The sequence below is a fragment of the Anser brachyrhynchus genome (assembly GCF_964034855.1).
Source record: "Anser brachyrhynchus genome assembly, contig: SCAFFOLD_32, whole genome shotgun sequence".
NCBI lineage: Eukaryota > Metazoa > Chordata > Aves > Anseriformes > Anatidae > Anser > Anser brachyrhynchus.
The window spans coordinates 1,689,865-1,698,883 of record NW_027663874.1 but is presented as its reverse complement, the minus strand read 5'-3'; positions in this window follow the sequence as shown (position 1 = coordinate 1,698,883).

The following is a 9,019-nucleotide window of genomic DNA, read 5'->3' as shown; positions in this document are numbered from 1 at the left end:
TGGACTCACAGCACTGCATCCCCAGTGGTGCCAGTGCTCTCTCTGGACTCACTGCACTGCATCCCCAGTGGTGCCACTGCACTCTCTGGACTCACCGCACTGCATCCAGAGTGGTGCCAGTGCACTCTCTGGACTCACGGCACTGCATTCCCAGTGGTGCCACTGCACTCTCTGGACTCACTGCACTGCATCACCAGTGGATCCAGTGCACTCTCTGGACTCACTGCAGTGCATCCCCAGTGGTGCCAGTTCACTCTCTGTAGTCACTGTACTGCATCCCCAGTGGTGCCAGTGCACTCTATGTAGTCATTGCGCTGCATCCCCAGTGGTGCCAGTGCACTCTCTGGACTCACTGCACTGCATCCCCAGTGGTGCCAGTGCACTCTCTGGACTCACTGCAGTACATCCCCAATGGTGCCAGTGTACTCTCTGCACTCACTGCAGTGCATCCCCAGTGGTGCCAGTGCACTCTCTGGACTCACTGCAGTGCATCCCCAGTGGTGCCAGTGCACTCTCTGCACTCACTGCACTGCATCCCCAGTGGTGCCAGTGCACTCTCTGGACTCACTGCAGTGCATCACCAGTGGTGCCAGTGCACTCTCTGGACTAACTGAACTGCATCCCCAAATGATCCAGTGCACTCTCTGGACTCACTGCACTGCATCCCCAGTGGTGCCAGTGTACTCTCTGCACTCACTGCACTGCATCCCCAGTGGTGCCAGTGCACTCTCTGCACTCACTGCAGTACATCCCCAATGGTGTCAGTGTACTCTCTACACTCACTGCATTGCATCCCCAGTGGTGCCAGTGCACTCTCTGGACTCACTGCAGTGCATCCCCAATGCTGCCAGTTCACTCTCTGGAGTCACTGTACTGCATCCCCAGTGGTGCCAGTGCACTCTCTGGACTCACTGCACTGCATCCCCAGTGGTGCCAGTGCACTCTCTTGAGTCACTGCAGTGCATCCCCAGTGGTGCCAGTGCACTCTGTGGACTCACTGTACTGCATCCACAGTGGTGCCTCTGCACTCTCTGGACTCACCGCACTGCATCCAAAATGGTGCCAGTGCACTCTCTGGACTCACTGCACTGCATCCCCAGTGGTGCCAGTGCTCTCTCTGGACTCACTGCAATGCATCCCCAGTGGTGCCAGTGCACTCTCTGGACTCACTGTACTGCATCCCCAGTGGTGCCAGTGCACTCTCTAGAGTCACTGCAGTGCATCCCCAGTGGTGCCAGTACACTCTCTGGACTCACTGCACTGCATCACCAGTGGTGCCAGTGCACTCTCTGGACTCACCGCACTGCATCCCCAGTGGTGCCAGTGCACTCTCTGGACTCACTGCATTGCATCCCCAGTGGTGCCAGTGCACTCTCTGGACTCACTGCAGTGCATTCCCAGTGGTGCCAGTGCACTCTCTGGACTCACTGCACTGCATCCCCAGTGGTGCCAGTGCACTCTCTGGACTCACAGCACTGCATCCCCAGTGGTGCCAGTGCACTCTCTGTAGTCATTGCGCTGCATCCCCAGTGGTGCCAGTGCACTCTCTGGACTCACTGCACTGCATCCCCAGTGGGGCCAGTGCACTCTCTGGAGTCATTTCAGTGCATCCCCAGTGGTGCCAGTGCACTCTATGGACTCACTGCAGTGCATCCCCAGTGGTGCCAGTGCACTCTCTGGACTCACTGCAGTGCATCCCCAGTGGTGCCAATGCACTCTCTGGACTCACTGCACTGCATCCCCAAGGTGCCAGTGCACTCTCTGCACTCACTACACTGCATCCCCAGTGGTGCCAGTGCACTCTCTGGACTCACTGCAGTGCATCCCCAGTGGTGCCAGTGCACTCTCTGGACTCACAGCAGTGCATTCTCAGTGGTGCCAGTGCACTCTCTGGACTCACTGCACTGCATCCCCAGTGGTGCCAGTGCACTCTCTGGAGTCTCTGCAGTGCATCCCCAGTGGTGCCAGTGCACTCTGTGGACTCACTGTACTGCATCCCCAGTGGTGCCACTGCACTCTCTGGACTCACTGCAATGCATCCCCAGTGGTGCCAGTGCACTCTCTGGACTCACTGCACTGCATCCCCAGTGGTGCCAGTGCACTCTCTGGACTCACTGCAGTGCATCCCCAGTGGTGCCAGTGCACTCTCTGGACTCACTGCAGTGCATCCCCAGTGGTGCCAGTGCACTCTCTGGACTCACCGCACTGCATTCAGAGTGGTGCCAGTGCACTCTCTGGACTCACCGCACTGCATCCAGAGTGGTGCCAGTGCACTCTCTGGACTCACTGCACTGCATCCCCAGTGGTGCCAGTGCACTCTCTGGACTCACTGCAATGCATCCCCAGTGGTGCCAGTGCACTCTCTGGACTCACTGCACTGCTACACCAGTGGATCCAGTGCACTCTCTAGACTCACTGCAGTGCATCCCCAGTGGTGCCAGTGCACTCTCTGGACTCACTGTACTGCATCCCCAGTGGTGCCAGTGCACTCTCTAGAATCACTGCAGTGCATCCCCAGTGGTGCCAGTACACTCTCAGGACTCACTGCACTGCATCCCCAGTGGTGCCAGTGCACTCTCTGGACTCACTGCAGTGCATCCCCAGTGGTGCCAGTGCACTCTCTGGACTCACTGCAGTGCATCCCCAGTGGTGCCAGTGCACTCTCTGGACTCACTGCAGTGCATCCCCAGTGCTGCCAGTTCACTCTCTGGAGTCACTGTACTGCATCCCCAGTGGTGCCAGTGCACTCTCTGGACTCACTGCACTGCATACCCAGTGGTGTCAGTGCGCTCTCTGGACTAACTGAACTGCATCCCCAATTGATCCAGTGCACTCTCTGGACTCACTGCCCTGCATCCCCATTGGTGCCAGTGCACTCTCTGGACTCACTGCAGTGCATCCCCAGTGCTGCCAGTGCACTCTGTGGACTCACTGTACTGCATCCACAGTGGCGCCAGTGCACTCTCTGGACTCACCGCACTGCATCCCCAGTGGTGCCAGTGCACTCTCTGTAGTCATTGCGCTGCATCACCAGTGGTACCAGTGCACTCTCTGGACTCACTGCACTGCATCCCCAGTGTGGCCAGTGCACTCTCTGGAGTCATTTCAGTGCATCCCCAGTGGTGCCAGTGCACTCTCTGGACTCACTGCAGTGCATCCCCAGTGGTGCCAGTGCACTCTCTGGACTCACTGCAGTGCATCCCCAGTGGTGCCAATGCACTCTCTGGACTCACTGCACTGCATCCCCAAGGTGCCAGTGCACTCTCTGCACTCACTACACTGCATCCCCAGTGAGGTCAGTGCACTCTCTGGACTCACTGCAGTGCATCCCCAGTGGTGCCAGTGCACTCTCTGGACTCACAGCAGTGCATTCCCAGTGGTGCCAGTGCACTCTCTGGACTCACTGCACTGCATCCCCAGTGGTGCCAGTGCACTCTCTGGACTCACAGCAGTGCATTCTCAGTGGTGCCAGTGCACTCTCTGGACTCACCGCACTGCATCCCCAGTGGTGCCAGTGCACTCTCTGGACTCACTGCAGTGCATCCCCAGTGGTGCCAGTGCACTCTCTGGACTCACTGCAGTGCATTCCCAGTGGTGCCAGTGCACTCTCTGGACTCACTGCACTGCATCCCCAGTGGTGCCAGTGCACTCTCTGGACTCACTGCACTGCATCCCCAGTGGTGCCAGTGCACTCTCTGTAGTCATTGCGCTGCATCCCCAGTGGTGCCAGTGCACTCTCTGGACTCACTGCACTGCATCCCCAGTGGGGCCAGTGCACTCTCTGGAGTCATTTCAGTGCATCCCCAGTGGTGCCAGTGCACTCTATGGACTCACTGCAGTGCATCCCCAGTGGTACCAGTGCACTCTCTGGACTCACTGCAGTGCATCCCCAGTGGTGCCAATGCACTCTCTGGACTCACTGCACTGCATCCCCAAGGTGCCAGTGCACTCTCTGCACTCACTACACTGCATCCCCAGTGGTGCCAGTGCACTCTCTGGACTCACTGCAGTGCATCCCCAGTGGTGCCAGTGCACTCTCTGGACTCACAGCAGTGCATTCTCAGTGGTGCCAGTGCACTCTCTGGACTCACTGCACTGCATCCCCAGTGGTGCCAGTGCACTCTCTGGACTCACTGCACTGCATCCTCAGTGCTGACAGTGCACTCTCTGGACTCACTGCACTGCATCCCCAGTGGTGCCACTGCACTCTCTGGACTCACTGCAGTGCATCCCCAGTGGTGCCAGTGCACTCTCTGGACTCACTGCACTGCATCCCCATTGGTGCCAGTGCACTCTCTGGAGTCTCTGCAGTGCATCCCCAGTGGTGCCAGTGCACTCTGTGGACTCACTGTACTGCATCCCCAGTGGTGCCAGTGCACTCTCTGGACTCACTGCAGTACATCCCCAATGGTGTCAGTGTACTCTCTGCACTCACTGCAGTGCATCCCCAGTGGTGCCAGTGCACTCTCTGGACTCACTGCAGTGCATCCCCAGTGGTGCCAGTTCACTCTCTGTAGTCACTGTACTGCATCCCCAGTGGTGCCAGTGCACTCTCTGGACTCACTGCACTGCATCCCCAGTGGTGCCAGTGCACTCTCTGGACTCACTGCAGTGCATCCCCAGTGGTGCCAGTGCACTCTGTGGACTCACTGTACTGCATCCACAGTGGTGCCAGTGCACTCTCTGGACTCACCGCACTGCATCCAGAGTGGTGCCAGTGCACTCTCTGGACTCACTGCACTGCATCCCCAGTGGTGCCAGTGCTCTCTCTGGACTCACTGCAATGCATCCCCAGTGGTGCCAGTGCACTCTCTGGACTCACTGCACTGCTACACCAGTGGATCCAGTGCACTCTCTAGACTCACTGCAGTGCATCCCCAGTGGTGCCAGTGCACTCTCTGGAGTCACTGCACTGCATCCCCAGTGGTGCCAGTGCACTCTCTGGACTCACAGCAGTGCATTCTCAGTGGTGCCAGTGCACTCTCTGGACTCACTGCACTGCATCCCCAGTGGTGCCAGTGCACTCTCTGGAGTCTCTGCAGTGCATCCCCATTGGTGCCAGTGCACTCTGTGGACTCACTGTACTGCATCCCCAGTGGTGCCACTGCACTCTCTGGACTCACTGCAGTGCATCCCCAGTGGTGCCAGTGCACTCTCTGGACTCACTGCACTGCATCCCCAGTGGGGCCAGTGCACTCTCTGGAGTCATTTCAGTGCATCCCCAGTGGTGCCAGTGCACTCTATGGACTCACTGCAGTGCATCCCCAGTGGTGCCAGTGCACTCTCTGGACTCACTGCAGTGCATCCCCAGTGGTGCCAATGCACTCTCTGGACTCACTGCACTGCATCCCCAAGGTGCCAGTGCACTCTCTGCACTCACTACACTGCATCCCCAGTGGTGCCAGTGCACTCTCTGGACTCACTGCAGTGCATCCCCAGTGGTGCCAGTGCACTCTCTGGACTCACTGCAGTGCATCCCCAGTGGTGCCAGTGCACTCTCTGCACTCACTGCACTGCATCCCCAGTGGTGCCAGTGCACTCTCTGGAGTCTCTGCAGTGCATCCCCAGTGGTGCCAGTGCACTCTGTGGACTCACTGTACTGCATCCCCAGTGGTGCCACTGCACTCTCTGGACTCACTGCAGTGCATCCCCAGTGGTGCCAGTGCACTCTCTGGACTCACTGCACTGCATCCCCAGTGGTGCCAGTGCACTCTCTGGACTCACTGCAGTGCATCCCCAGTGGTGCCAGTGCACTCTCTGGACTCACTGCAGTGCATCCCCAGTGGTGCCAGTGCACTCTCTGGACTCACCGCACTGCATCCAGAGTGGTGCCAGTGCACTCTCTGGACTCACCGCACTGCATCCAGAGTGGTGCCAGTGCACTCTCTGGACTCACTGCACTGCATCCCCAGTGGTGCCAGTGCACTCTCTGGACTCACTGCAATGCATCCCCAGTGGTGCCAGTGCACTCTCTGGACTCACTGCACTGCTACACCAGTGGATCCAGTGCACTCTCTAGACTCACTGCAGTGCATCCCCAGTGGTGCCAGTGCACTCTCTGGACTCACTGTACTGCATCCCCAGTGGTGCCAGTGCACTCTCTAGAATCACTGCAGTGCATCCCCAGTGGTGCCAGTACACTCTCTGGACTCACTGCACTGCATCCCCAGTGGTGCCAGTGCACTCTCTGGACTCACTGCAGTGCATCCCCAGTGGTGCCAGTGCACTCTCTGGACTCACTGCAGTGCATCCCCAGTGGTGCCAGTGCACTCTCTGGACTCACTGCAGTGCATCCCCAGTGCTGCCAGTTCACTCTCTGGAGTCACTGTACTGCATCCCCAGTGGTGCCAGTGCACTCTCTGGACTCACTGCACTGCATACCCAGTGGTGTCAGTGCGCTCTCTGGACTAACTGAACTGCATCCCCAATTGATCCAGTGCACTCTCTGGACTCACTGCCCTGCATCCCCATTGGTGCCAGTGCACTCTCTGGACTCACTGCAGTGCATCCCCAGTGCTGCCAGTGCACTCTGTGGACTCACTGTACTGCATCCACAGTGGCGCCAGTGCACTCTCTGGACTCACCGCACTGCATCCCCAGTGGTGCCAGTGCACTCTCTGTAGTCATTGCGCTGCATCACCAGTGGTACCAGTGCACTCTCTGGACTCACTGCACTGCATCCCCAGTGTGGCCAGTGCACTCTCTGGAGTCATTTCAGTGCATCCCCAGTGGTGCCAGTGCACTCTCTGGACTCACTGCAGTGCATCCCCAGTGGTGCCAGTGCACTCTCTGGACTCACTGCAGTGCATCCCCAGTGGTGCCAATGCACTCTCTGGACTCACTGCACTGCATCCCCAAGGTGCCAGTGCACTCTCTGCACTCACTACACTGCATCCCCAGTGGTGTCAGTGCACTCTCTGGACTCACTGCAGTGCATCCCCAGTGGTGCCAGTGCACTCTCTGGACTCACAGCAGTGCATTCCCAGTGGTGCCAGTGCACTCTCTGGACTCACTGCACTGCATCCCCAGTGGTGCCAGTGCACTCTCTGGACTCACAGCAGTGCATTCTCAGTGGTGCCAGTGCACTCTCTGGACTCACCGCACTGCATCCCCAGTGGTGCCAGTGCACTCTCTGGACTCACTGCAGTGCATCCCCAGTGGTGCCAGTGCACTCTCTGGACTCACTGCAGTGCATTCCCAGTGGTGCCAGTGCACTCTCTGGACTCACTGCACTGCATCCCCAGTGGTGCCAGTGCACTCTCTGGACTCACTGCACTGCATCCCCAGTGGTGCCAGTGCACTCTCTGTAGTCATTGCGCTGCATCCCCAGTGGTGCCAGTGCACTCTCTGGACTCACTGCACTGCATCCCCAGTGGGGCCAGTGCACTCTCTGGAGTCATTTCAGTGCATCCCCAGTGGTGCCAGTGCACTCTATGGACTCACTGCAGTGCATCCCCAGTGGTGCCAGTGCACTCTCTGGACTCACTGCAGTGCATCCCCAGTGGTGCCAATGCACTCTCTGGACTCACTGCACTGCATCCCCAAGGTGCCAGTGCACTCTCTGCACTCACTACACTGCATCCCCAGTGGTGCCAGTGCACTCTCTGGACTCACTGCAGTGCATCCCCAGTGGTGCCAGTGCACTCTCTGGACTCACAGCAGTGCATTCTCAGTGGTGCCAGTGCACTCTCTGGACTCACTGCACTGCATCCCCAGTGGTGCCAGTGCACTCTCTGGACTCACTGCACTGCATCCTCAGTGCTGACAGTGCACTCTCTGGACTCACTGCACTGCATCCCCAGTGGTGCCACTGCACTCTCTGGACTCACTGCAGTGCATCCCCAGTGGTGCCAGTGCACTCTCTGGACTCACTGCACTGCATCCCCAGTGGTGCCAGTGCACTCTCTGGAGTCTCTGCAGTGCATCCCCAGTGGTGCCAGTGCACTCTGTGGACTCACTGTACTGCATCCCCAGTGGTGCCAGTGCACTCTCTGGACTCACTGCAGTACATCCCCAATGGTGTCAGTGTACTCTCTGCACTCACTGCAGTGCATCCCCAGTGGTGCCAGTGCACTCTCTGGACTCACTGCAGTGCATCCCCAGTGGTGCCAGTTCACTCTCTGTAGTCACTGTACTGCATCCCCAGTGGTGCCAGTGCACTCTCTGGACTCACTGCACTGCATCCCCAGTGGTGCCAGTGCACTCTCTGGACTCACTGCAGTGCATCCCCAGTGGTGCCAGTGCACTCTGTGGACTCACTGTACTGCATCCACAGTGGTGCCAGTGCACTCTCTGGACTCACCGCACTGCATCCCCAGTGGTGCCAGTGCACTCTCTGGACTCACTGCACTGCATCTCCAGTGGTGCCAGTGCACTCTCTGCAGTCTCTGCAGTGCATCCCCAGTGGTGCCAGTGCACTCTGTGGACTCACTGTACTGCATCCCCAGTGGTGCCAGTGCACTCTCTGGACTCACTGCAGTACATCCCCAATGGTGCCAGTGCACTCTCTGGACTCACTGCACTGCATCTCCAGTGGTGCCAGTGCACTCTCTGCAGTCTCTGCAGTGCATCCCCAGTGGTGCCAGTGCACTCTGTGGACTCACTGTACTGCATCCCCAGTGGTGCCAGTGCACTCTCTGGACTCACCGCACTGCATCCCCAGTGGTGCCAGTGCACTCTCTGGACTCACTGCACTGCATCTCCAGTGGTGCCAGTGCACTCTCTGCAGTCTCTGCAGTGCATCCCCAGTGGTGCCAGTGCACTCTCTGGACTCACTGCAGTGCATCCCCAGTGGTGCCAGTGCACTCTCTGGACTCGCAGCAGTGCATTCCCAGTGGTGCCAGTGCACTCTCTGGACTCACTGCACTGCATCCCCAGTGGTGCCAGTGCACTCTCTGGACTCACAGCAGTGCATTCTCAGTGGTGCCAGTGCACTCTCTGGACTCACTGCACTGCATCCCCAGTGGTGCCAGTGCACTCTCTGGACTCACCGCACTGCATCCCCAGTGGTGCCAGTGCA